This window comes from Parus major, chromosome 2 (assembly GCF_001522545.3).
Source record: "Parus major isolate Abel chromosome 2, Parus_major1.1, whole genome shotgun sequence".
Lineage (NCBI taxonomy): Eukaryota > Metazoa > Chordata > Aves > Passeriformes > Paridae > Parus > Parus major.
This window is the reverse complement of record NC_031769.1, coordinates 125,926,433-125,938,260: the sequence shown is the minus strand read 5'-3', so window position 1 is coordinate 125,938,260 and position 11,828 is coordinate 125,926,433.

The following is an 11,828-nucleotide window of genomic DNA, read 5'->3' as shown; positions in this document are numbered from 1 at the left end:
CCAGGGAGCAGCGGCAGCACCACACGGGCATGGGGAGCGCCGGCGGGGCCCAGCGATGAGGCTGCGGGGGGACACGGCACGCCGGCTCCCGCTCCTCCTCCTGCCGCCGCCACAGTGGGGCCCGCGCCGCGCGGTCCCTCCTCCCCGCTCACATGCGGCACCGGGTCACACGCGGGAGGAGGAGCCGCCGCCAGCACCGGCGGGGAGGAGGGACGAGCGGGATGAGCAGACAGGAGGAGAGAAGCGGAGGGGAGCGGAGCGGGGAGGAGAGTGCCGTTTGCTTTTGCCGCGGGCCCGCGGCCCCGCTCCCGCAGGAGGCTGCGGGCTGCGGTCCGCACCGCCTCCCCCGGGGAGGGCGGGGAACCCCGGCCTGGCACGGGCGCGGGGGGGTGGGAAGCGAGGCGCGAGGCGGCCCCGTGAGGGGGCCGTTCCTGAGGGCTCACACCGGGCTGCGGGGGCTCACACCGGGCTGCGGGGGCTCGCACCGAGCTGGGGGCCTCACACCGGGCTCCTGGGGCTCACACCGGTCCCCGGGGGCTCACACCGGTCCCCGGGGGCTCACACCGGTCTGCGGGGGCTCACACCGGTCTGCGGGGGCTCACACCGGGCTGGGGGGCTCACACCGGGCTCGGGGGCTCACACCGGGCTGGGGGGCTCACACCGGGCTCCGGGGGCTCACACCGGGCTGCGGGGGCCGTCGTGGGAGGCTCCCGGCCCGCAGCGTCCTGCTGTGCCCATCGGGTTTCTCGTGAGATGCACATGAAGAAATTGACAGAAATCAAGCACTTAAAAAGTTTTCGACGCACCTTTTGACTAGCAGCCACCTATTGGGGAACAATACTTAATATACAATTAGTTAGTTGCTTTGAATTATGTGTTATCATAAATATGTGGCAGGAGTGCTTATTTGGGGACAAAGCACTCCTTCCCTTGTCACACCCGTGTCAGTGACTGTGGTTGGCAAGACCTCGGGAGATCATCCCGTCCAACCCCCTGCCCAGGCTGGGCCATCTGAGCCAGCTGCCAAAAACCAAGGCCAGGTGAATTTTGACTATCTCCAAGAATGGAGAATTCATGACCTCCCTGAGCAACCTGCTCAGGTGTTTGACCACTCTTGATAATGAAAATGTTATGTTCACCTGGATTTTCTTCTTTTAGTTTGTGCCCCTTGACTCATCCTTTCCCAGGGAGTCACCGAGTTCCCTCCCATCTTCAGCTGAAGACTTCTTCATTCCCTCCCATTGGGTATTTATGGATTAAGCTTCCCTCCACCCCTTCTCTTCCACAGGCTGAACAGTCTCAGCTTTCTAAGGCTCTGCTCATAGTAGTCCGTCTGCTGAGACGCCCATGTCTTACACTGCTTTTCTCTCTCAAAGTCTACCAAACAATAAGAGAGAATGCAAATAAATCTGTGACTATTTATTAAACAGTTACAGCCTTCTGCACAGAGTTAAACTTGACAATTAGAAATGTCTTCATTGTGAATCTGTTCTATAAATCCACAATACCAAGATCTTATAGCTGTGGAGTTGCTGTCTGAAGCAGCTGTTGGTAGCCGACAGTCCCGTTCACCTCAAGGTTGTTCATCCAACAGACTATCATGTCTGTAGTCAGAGAATAATTACAAATATTATTCTCTAATACTAATTAAAATTAATAATTATTTAATAGATCTGGCCTGATTCCAGTAGAAAGGATAACTTTATTAGATAAGTGTTCTGTAAAAGCTTAAGGTAAGAGAACACAGGAGCTGAGATGTACCACTGAGGAAATACAGAATATTGATATAAAATCTATATTTTGAAAGGATGAAACATTTTCAGTTAAACACATTGTTCTTCAAGTGCAGCACTAGATCTAATATGTCTTTAGAATTAACAATATAAAGCTGCATTTAGCATGCTTTGTCCTCAAAACTACTGCCTTTAGTCCAGCAAACTATGTGAATGATTTTTTTGGTGACCAGATAACTCATACTGTTTGAATATTCATGCTGTTTGATTAAAGTTGTCTTCTGCTTTTCAATGAGTTGCAGAAAACTACAGCAGAAATTGAAAAAAAAGTATTTTTTTTTCACATATGAGTTTGCTCATAGTCAGGACAACCTCCTCTGAGATACAAAACTCCATGTCTTCAGGACCTCACATTTCAAGGAAACTAGCTATAACCAAGAAAAAGTTTTTGGGGTTTTGCCAGTTACTTGGTGGCAGCATCAGATGGCATTGACTTCAAAATCAAAGTATTGAGGATGTATTTGGCTTTAAGTACTGCCCTTATTTCCTCCCATAAACAAATCTAGCTATCTAAAATATAACACAGAACTTCAGCTGTACTGGTACTATTATTAGTTTGTGTTCTTACCTTTATGTATATACACTTGAGAAGAAAAGCAAGAACACCTGTGTCCATGTCTAGGATCTAGATCACATGTCTTGTCCCAGCATGCTTTCACATTTAAATTTAAAACATTACATTGGACCTTATGTTTGTAATATAAAGAGGTAGTCTGGAAAAGGTACTAATGGGCCTTCCCTGGAAATTATGTTCTGCATAGATGTCCTGATTTTCCATTAATTATATGTTTCTCCCAGAAGTAAAATTTTCTGTTTCCTTTAAATTCTACATGTTAACCTGTATTTTTCAAATGTCTTAGTTTTGTGGTTGGGATTTATTTCAATTCCATATCAGAATAAAATATGTATTTTCTTTAGATGTACCTTTGTGGTTTTTTTTTTTCACTAAGGTTGGAACAAATGGGAAGAGACTAAGACACATCAAGCCACAGGAAACATTCCTCATATTTTAAAGGGATCTATTTTTCCTGTTGAGTTCATTTTTGTAAAGAGATTCAAGCAGTTATTGTCTGTTAGCTTTATTCCAAATCTTTACATTTTAAATCATGCTAGCCAATTACCTAATTTAAATCTCCCTTCTTTTGCTAACACTCACTATACTAATTTAGGTAATAAAATTGTACATTTGTTCAAGAATAATCTTTTTTCAAAATCAATTTAATTTGAAAATATTTTTTCCTCAAGTATTCAGGAATCGTTAATTCAGGAGTCGTTATCTCAACCAGTGATGTCAGGAAATGCATTAAACAGCTTTTTGTTAAGCACAAGGGTATTTTTAACAAAATTTGTAGCTTCTTCTGATCTACTGCTTGGTAACTAAATATGTTTAGTACTTGACGCTGCAAAATTCTTAAAAATCCTGCCTGAGGTGGGAGCATCAGAAGAGGAGACTGTTGTCTCAAATCCCAATACACAGCATGGAAAAAAAGGATTTCATCCTCTTGTGTAGATGTGGCACAGTCAGTGAGTAGCTGCAGAATGACTCCTCCACCTGTGTGCTGAACACAACCTGCATGTTGTAATACAGCACGGGAAACAAGGAAAGTCACTGCAACATTCTGGTAAGATTCCCAGGCCCCCACCCACTGCAATATGAGATTCAAATACAAACTTAGTAGGAAATAGACCTGCAAGGCTTCAAATATCACTACAGGATTATTATCAACTCTGTCTGCATGAATAATGCAGTATCTCAGTTCTGGAGCTTACCCAGGACAGATGTCTCATCAAGAGCAAACTTGCTCCTTGTGACATCAAATGACTCCAAAAGATGTGTGAGCTGCAAGGCCCAGCAAGTGACAGTGTAGTGAAACATTCTCTGAGATGAGCAAATAGAAAGTTTGCCACAAGCCTGTGGCACCCAGCCCAAAGCACGAGGTGCTGAAAAAAGGCCAGGAGAGATTAGGAAGGTTTGAGTTGATTTGATCTCATACTGTTAAGCAAGATGGCAGCTAGACAGCCTGGTTGCAAAACAACTTTCTGCCTCACCAAGTTAAAAAAAAAAAATTAAAATGGGGGAATCTCAGTGAAGTAGTTGTAGTTCTAACAGATCCTGCCAGGAAGTCAAGATACTTGTCAAGAGGGACCAGTAAAAGATGTTTATAAAAGATGTTTATAAAACAATCTTAGGGTTACAGGTCTTAGCAGGTCTGCAAGGTTCCTGGGATACTTTCATCATCTGTGAATAAAATTATTTTCAGTGTCCTCTTCAGATGTTACTAAGTGCTAATGAAATAATACTTGCTTAAGAATAAAGATTAAACAATTTCTGTGTCAAATAACTATCTTACTAGTATAGAAGTTCTGACAGGATGGTTTTATGGGCCTTTTGCATCTCAGGGTGAACGTCCCAAAAAGTGTCTATGTAGTATTCTGTGATTAAAGAAGAGACAAAGAATTCTGCCATTGGTTTAACTCAGTCTAGAAGATAAAACTCCACATAACCATGTGTTCACTGCTCCCAGTGGAATGGGGCAGAGAATCAACAAAAAGGTAGAACTCAGAAGTTGAGATAACTGCACTTTCGTAGGACAGAAAAGGAAAGAAAAATAATAATAACTATAAAAGAATGTACAAAATTCACCATCTGCTCTCCAATGCCAAGCCAGTTCCAGAGCAGTGGCCTAATGTTTTAGTCTGTAACTAATCCCATCTAAACTCAGTGATGATATTGATGCTAGCAGCTAAGGATTCTACTTTATATTACATGTAACTATCAAGAAGCACATTCACTTCTAGGGAAGCAATTTACAATTTTTAATTAGGAAAGACTTCCTATTACCTCAGAGTTATTATATTTATAAAGAGTTTTTTAGAAGAATAGAATTTTCCCCTCCCAGTTTCTTCCAGATATTTGTGCTTGTTATTTTGCCAAAGTACAGCTCCTAGAGATAAATTAGGCTACATCTCTCTAATCCTCTATCCCCCAAAAATCTGCAAAATGTGTCACAATCATATTTCTGATTGTGCAAAAGCCTTGCAAAAAGTAACTCCTTAACTATAAATTAATTTCAAACCCATATTTTTGTAAGTCTGATTTATAATTTCTTACAGAACTAGGCCTGTCTCTATTGTGTTGCTTTGCTTGCTTTTAAATGTAGCGCTGTGTTACTAACAGCATTTTTTTATAAATGTGATAATGCACAGCTTGTTCCTGGCAGTATCCAGTGGATGTGTTGTGCTGCCTTCTCAGCAAGTGGGGCACACTTTGTTGAGGACTGAGATGTCATAGGTGATGTTGGAAAAAAGGGTAACATAGTTCTAAAAGTGTCAAAATTGCAACCGGATTAATGTTAATTCCACGTTTCTCAGTTCTTCTGTTTTGAAACGCAGATTGTTCCCAGCCACTGCCCAAGCTGCCTGTTATGGCAGTCAGGTAGCATCTCTTAGGGATAGTGCCAAATCCATAGGGAAGCTCTGTGTACTCGTCTGTACACGTACTCAATGTTTGAAAAGCGTGAGGAGCAGATTGTGTGCCAAGCAAACCGGTCAAGGCTGGCATATACAAAGACCCAAGGGCTTTGAACAATATTATAAAGAATGATAACAATAGTTTTCAAAACAAGGACAGAACCCCAGAGGTTGAAAGAGCTGAAATTATTCTATTACCGTAGGTTGAAGTTTATTGTACTCCAGCCTACTGAAGGGCTTTTGTTGTGGCTTCTGCATTCCTCCCTCCTTTAATCTATTCAAAATCCAGCAATAAATATCCTATTGCCTTTTCTACTTCACACACTTCTTTAAATTACACTTGGGTTGTATTGCCCAAGTGGGGAGTGAAGGAGATTATAGGAGAGAGGATATCAAGTAGTGAGAGATGGAGCTATCAAAAATAGCTCTTAAAGATAATTAATTAAAAAGGAAAATAAAGGCTTTCATTTACAGAACTGGACAATGCAATTACTTACTGGGTCTTAGAATAATAGCTGTTTTTTTCATTCCTGCTTTTACTATTATCTGCCACATCTATCTGTAATATTCTGTATTCTTAGGAGAGCAATGTGTGTTTGGGTAGGCACTGCTGTCTTGGAGCCTTGGTTTTGATTAGGCCTTTCAACTTGTGCAGTAAACCAAATTCAGTGAGAATGAAAAAAACCCACAGAACAGGAGATGATGAAAATATTTTGGTGAAAATGACAGTTACTGCTGATATGGAATTTCACTAAACTTTATGTAGCAGTCAGTCTCAATTTAATGTACTTAAGACCATCAGTACTTTTATGATTCTGTTGCAAGATGATCAAAATGCTAGTCTCTGTTTTTTTTCTAATACTCTCATTTCCTAAAGTTGATCTATAATAATTAAAAGTGACAAATGTTGGATTTTTTTTTCCTTTATTGCTAATGATTTACAACTTTGTCACAGAATGTGAGAGGTAGTTGCCAAAAATTAAGGGAAGTCTCTTCTCACAATATCCAATACCCACCATAGGCCTATTTGAAACTTTCTGCCTTTCCTTCCATTAGGCACCAAAGGAAGCAAAAGAACAGCCATAGAAATTTTTTTTCTCTCTATAAATGCTAGATTTCTGTATTTTAGGAGCCCAGTACCCACTGACAGCTTGGTTATAGCTGCACCTCCGTAGCAACAGCACTTCAACCACACTTTGCAGCACATATGAATGTGCCTCATTATTTTAAGTCATACTGTTTTAATTGTCACATCTGTTAACTGCTTCCTGTCTGTAAAAGGCATGACTGCACAGACCTTGGAACTTAAAGAGTGAACTAAGGTGTGACCAGTCTTTAATGGGGTAAAGTAGGTGGAAAGCAGAGAGCGCAGGTTACAGGAGAGGGAACCAAAAGGGTGTTCTTATCATGGTTGTACCTCTCTGTGTGCTTTTACTACACATAGGTATCCTAAAAGAATAACAAAATCCACCCCAAAAAGTAAACCAGACCATTACCAAGTATTGCAGAAAGCTCTAGAAACAACATCAGGATTTTCTGCTCTGTACCAAATATATTACCAAGCCTCTTGTAAGCCTGCCTAACTAAAATTTTTCTCATTCTTTTGTAACCCAGTCTTTTGTTTTTCATTCTGTCTTGTTTTTGCAAACTGCAGGAATGGTGTGCAGCTTGCATTTGGTTTTACTTGAGGACAGAATGGCATTTTGTCTTGGGTGGTGACTTGGCAAAACTTTTGGAAGCATTTGCCAGTAATAACTGTACCCAGATTGTTTGTTTTTCTAAAGAAAGTATGTATTGTACTAGATGGGCACTTTTAAGGACCGATTTGAGGCACATAAATAAATAAGAGCTTACTATATGTTTTCCTGTCTGAGAGTAAGTGGATTATTCCACAATCTTTCTTTTTTTTTTTTTTTTATCTCTCTCTCTGACTTCCTTGTACATGGGCTAAAGGATAATTTGCCTGAATTTGTGTGATTATTCCTCTCTCATTGCTGCAAATTCAGCAGCAGTTTGCATAAGATGTGATGGATTCCAATGCGGTTGTTCCTCTTTATGTTAGAGAAAATGCAGAACAAATTACAACTTCAAAGACACATTTTGAGAGTAAACACAGACCTCTTGGTGTGAAATTCTAAGAGCCATATTTTTTTTTCATGTGGTTTTGCTCCTTAGGAAATATCAAATTTTGGATCCAAATATTGTCAGTTTCCCTTCTTAGATTTGCATAGTAAAATTTTCCATCAGTGTTTCTAAAAGAGAACTCATATATATATATGTATATATATACACACATGTATGTGTGTGTGTGTGTGTGAGTATTTAAGTAATGAATATGTCTCATGTGTTGTGATATAGATGTTTTTGAAACATTTTAATTTAATTTTATCTTAAAATTTTTTCTTGAAATTGTATTTAAAAGTCTTCATATTTTAAAACAGCTGTTAAAAAACAAGCAAATTACCTTACCCAATATTGTTATGTTTTTTTTGTACCAAAGGGTATTTAATATCAAAGGTCAGGAGTGCAAATTGCTTTTAAACTGGAGAACCCATAAGATGAAGACAAAAAGAATATACTTAGTTAGAAGGAAACCATCAGGATCATTGAGCCAAACTTCTCAATATAATAGAATAGTAGAAAGTATTTGCTAATATGTCCCAGACCACCTGTAATAGCTGTGATGAATTCCAAAAGGAAAGCTTAAAAGAAACTGATTTTTAGATACTTTAAGGTCAATATTATATAAGGACATTAATTCCTCAAAGAGCATTTCTGTCTGAAAAAAATAGCAGCTTTACTGCTGCAAATCTTTTTTATTTTTTCCAGCAAGTGGTAAAACAAAGTTAAACATCTGACCACCTCCTACACATTTCACAGCTGAAACACATGTACTTTTCATAGAGTTAGGGAATCTTCAACCGTGGAAGAGCAAATCACTTTGGAAGAAGTGAAAGAGGTATAAGCAACCCCACCCTGAACAGGTTGATTTCCTTCATTAAATCTGCATGAGTAACACAGTGAAGGTGAAATTAGATAAGAAAATCCAAAGCATCCAAATGAACCATGACACATTACCTGAAATCAGCTTTAAGACTTGCTTCACCTTTGTTGTGTCTGAAGGAAAACAATAGCAATTATGTTGAGGAGAAAAGCAGGGAAATAAAATCTAAGGGCTATTTAATAATAAAAATAAATATGCTCTAAATATATAAAATAAATGCTCTAAAATGTTTATAACAAATATTTATATTTTTCTAATTGTTATAGGATGATCTTCACCACTCTGTCCTTTTTTGTTGTTTTTTTTTTGGTTACTCCTGTACTGAATTCTACAGAATCTGATGGAAAAGTAATGGTTTTTTGCTTTATTTCTACAGCATGCAGTGCTGTTTTAATGTAGTCTGGATTGTCATCATTGGGAATACTGCATAATAAAGGCATATTTATAATTATATTTTAGATAAATAAGCAGTGTACAGTACCAGGTAAAAGCAGATGCTATTATCCCCTGCATGAAGTATTTATCTCAGTAGTCAAATATACTGTCCTGGTGACCAGATGTAGTAATTTGCATCTTCAAGGAGTATTTTTTGATGAATGCCTGACAGAAATAAAGTCATCTACCTCCTGCTGGGATTTCATGAAAATCTATGGAGACAAGTTGCTGTGAACAACTGGTACAGAAGCAGACAAGACCCTTAATTTTCCCTGTTCTTAAGTGGCTTAGTGTTTCTGTTACCTTTGGTTTGGGCTCAGCCTCAGTAATGCACACAGGTCTCTTCATTTGCCTAAAAAGCCCCATGCTATATTCCTGAAACAACAGATGGAAGTCTCACTGATAATAGCTTTATTCAACCTTGCTGGAAATGTTAAGTCTAGCAACAATAAAGGCTTAACTGTTCTGCATGCCAGCCAACTGGCCCTCGTGTATTACAGAAAACAATTGCAAGCATTTAGCGTTTCAGGACACATTCAGCCAAACTACTTGGGAATGTGGGATCTGAGCACTTAGCCCTGATGCACTCGTACTGCCGAGTGATCCGCATCGGGGACCTCATCTCTGGAAAACTAGGTGTTATATACATTTCAATTTTGCTGTCACATATTCAGATGAAAGTGAAGATATTGTTTGAAATTTTCTGACACTCCAGGGACTCTGGGACAGAATTTAGGCTTGCTCATTTTACAGTGATCTGGCAGGGTAAGGAAGCTATGAGACTCTAGTGACCAACCTGGAGCTGGAATCAGGAATGATTTGTAGTTGCTGCCTGCAAAGCCCAGTTAGGTGCAACGTTGCATCATCTGGAGCCAGTCAGGTCTGCTTGCCACAGTTGTACCAGATGGTTTAGGGAAAAGCATCATCTTTCTATTTAGGGTTGACCTATGCAGCTCTTCTAGGCTCAAAGGCATTGAAAAATGAGCAAAGGATTTCTAGCAAATTGTGATGTAAATAGTGTAGAGTCTGTTTATTTGCACTTGTCCTTTTGGGTCCTTGATGTGCTCACGCTTGTAAATTCTACATTGTAAAACTGGTGTAAAATAGATTAGAGACAAGGGAAGGAGAAAAGCAATGCTTTATATGTTTTGAATTTAATTTTTGAGATTTCTTTTTTTTCCCTGAGTATGGGTCACTTGTTACAATTAAAATTATTCCTCTTGATAAATTTTAGTACAAAAACCAGATTTTTTCTGGTTGCCTTTAGTCTCTTGATTGCATGGTTATTATATGATAATTATTTGATTTTGCTTTTTCAGATATGCACTATTTTTTTTTTTCCTCTTCAGTTACGTTCTTTATTAAAAAAAAAAAGTCCACTCAGCTTCAGCTGTTCATGACTTTGGGTTAAATACCTGAAGATACTTATGACACTGTTTTTATTTTAAATGTCAGATATACTTTCGTTCTTCTCTTTAAAACCATTTCAATTTCTCCAAACCCTTTCTCTAACACTTCATGCCTCAGACCACCAGCATATGAACATCAGTGTTCAGGTTGCTTGTTTTAAACTCTTACTTTTCCTACAGGACTTTGTGCTGATACCTTTCCTTTATTTACTTTTATTTGTTGTGATTTATCTAACATATTGTTCAGAAATGCTTCAACTAAAAACAACAAAACTCCATCACTATAAAAAATTATCTTAGCAGAATATATATATAACTGTATTTAATTTCAACTGCAATCAAAACCTACAGGACTCTTTTAATTTGTTATTAGACTCTTTCTGGGACGTTTAAAATCAATCTTTGGAGATCCACCAGCTGAAATTTTGCCTTTTTGGGTGTGGTGTTACGGCAGAAGTGGGCTACTGTGCTCAGTATGAAACAATGGCAGAAAGGCTTCATCTCAGGTGATAACAGATAATGACAGAGCTTTTAATACATTAAAAGCAATGTATTTTCATAATATTCCTCTCAGAAATTGCTGAGCTGTAGTCTATACATCCTGTCCTGGCATGCAGTTACAAAATCTATTGACTTCATAGTCACAGACTAAATCCTTGGCTTTGGCCATCTGTTCTTTCCATAGTGCCTGATACCAGCCCCCTGAAAGTCAGAGCACTGTGTTTATAGAACTCCTGATATGTTCAGACTAGCAATTCTGAAGTAATTTTTTTTTTTAAATTTTTTTAGTTATGATACAAGGATAATGTTATGCCAGCAAGTAGCTTGCTTTAAAATACTTTTTAAACTTGCAGTAACAACCTCTTTTCGGAACATGTGGGTCCTTGTTTTCTCTGAGTAATAAGAGTCTCTGCTGCATATTTAGGGTACTAGTTTAAGGTCACTGGAGTTTTTAATTTTGTCTGATGTCTTTGCTTTGAGAAAACCAAAAGGGCTCCTGTTACTGGCTCGTGTCACATTTCTGATTAAAAGCTTTCCATTATGTGAAAGAAACAAGTATTGCAGATGCCCAGGCTAGATTCATCTAATCTCCTAGGAAAAATCACTCCATAGCTGTATCCCAAAGAGAAAGAATGCTTTGCAGAGGCTGGGATCACATGCTCTGTACTGCCAGTGTCCTAATCCAAGGCAAACTGAAATGTTTCATAGCATCCATAAAAGACATTACAGTGCTTGGGGCAACGGGGCATTCAGCCAATGCCTCTAGAAACACTTTTTCTACTGCAGTCTCTGTTTTAGAACAAAAGCATTTCCACTTTTAGAGTATGGCAATATTTTCAAAGACGTCCTTGTTAACTTTACTTTTGAAAAATTATCTGCAAGAAGAAACAGTAAGTCCACCAGCAGTGTTCTCTTAAACATTGCCACATATTTGTGGCGTTCGGGACACATCCTGAACAGCTCAGCTGCCTTGTCACATCAGATGATTGGAAGGCATTTTGACATCATTTAGCCTCTGACCTTAAATTTCACTCTCAATAAGCAGAAACCAAAACATATCCCACAAAACACTGAGAAAATAGAAACTGCGGCTGTGTCATCCAAAATGAATCCCTATCACTACAGATGAGACATTTCCCCGCTTCCACACAATAGATGCTTTTATTTATTACTATCAAGACTGGAGCCAAATCGAACAATCTCTCTTTGTATACA